The sequence below is a fragment of the Ranitomeya imitator genome, chromosome 1 (assembly GCF_032444005.1).
Source record: "Ranitomeya imitator isolate aRanImi1 chromosome 1, aRanImi1.pri, whole genome shotgun sequence".
NCBI classification, from domain to species: Eukaryota; Metazoa; Chordata; class Amphibia; order Anura; family Dendrobatidae; genus Ranitomeya; species Ranitomeya imitator.
The window spans coordinates 1,074,718,063-1,074,719,293 of NC_091282.1; positions in this window are offsets into that span (position 1 = coordinate 1,074,718,063).

The following is a 1,231-nucleotide window of genomic DNA, read 5'->3' on the forward strand; positions in this document are numbered from 1 at the left end:
GAAACACCTGTGGGTGGGGGGCAGGCTCCCTTCAATTTCAGTTCATGTGCCTGCGTGGCGTTTGCAGGTCACGTTGCAAGCTACACAGCAGGGGAACAGCTGGCGTTGCTGAACCCCACTGACACATTGACTGGTGTTTTTCTCTGTGCAGATTGCATGTCCGGGCAAAAACTAGCGGTGTTAGAGCCCAGGGTCAGCAGGAGGAGGAGGAGAGGAGCAAAGTGTAGGCCGAAGCCTGCACTGGTGGCAGCTTTTGGTCGGTTGTGCCAGCGTGGCTTGTGCTGGACACGATGCCGGCTACACAGCGGGGGAACAGCAGGCGGTGCTGAACCCCACTAACACATTGGCTGGTGTTTTTTCTCTGTGCAGCTAGCATGTCCGGGCAGAAACTGGCGTTGTTTGAGCCCAGGGTCAGCAGGAGGAGGAGAGGAGCAAAGTGTAGGCCGAAGCCTGCACTGGTGGCAGCTTTTGGTCGGTTGTGCCAGCGTGGCTTGTGCTGGACACGTTGCCGACTACACAGCAGGGGAACAGCTGGCGGTGCTGAACCCCACTAACACATTGCTGGTGTTTTTCTCTGTGCAGCTAGCATTTCCGGGCAAAAACTAGCGGTGTTTGAGCCCAGGGTCAGCAGGAGGAGTAGAGGAGCAGAGTGTAGGCGAAGCCTAGTTGAACCAATTTCAAAGGTTACCTTTAACCCCCCCCTCAGGTGTTGCAAGGTACAAGAGCCACACCTTGTGCAGCATTAATGCTGCACAAGTAAAAGGTTGCTCTATTTGTTTTGCTCCTTGCACACGCTGACTAAAACACGTACACTATTTAGCCCATTATACTGTCAAACAGTTGTGGAGGCGTGACTTGTCTTTTTAACGAGACGCAGCACAGGTGTCAAAATTTGCACCTAGGTACTGGGCGCAGATTCCTGAGCGTTCTTATTTGCTGTACAGGAGTCTGCGCTATTGTGATCCCTTGGCCATGCGCTGTGAGCGCTTCCTGTCTTCTGACCTCATTTCATGTCGGCCGTTGCGGTTAGCGATGGACATGAATCCCAGACCCACAGTGTGTTTCAAAAAATCACACTGCGTGGCTGGGATTCGTGGCCTTGTGCAGTAAATAGGTTGGCCGCTTACACATGTCCTTACACCTGCTCCAGACTGGGCGGCCTCAGCTGATCCCTTATCGCCTACCACGGCCAGGAGGCCGCACAGTCTGAAGAAGGCGGAAGGAGATGAGT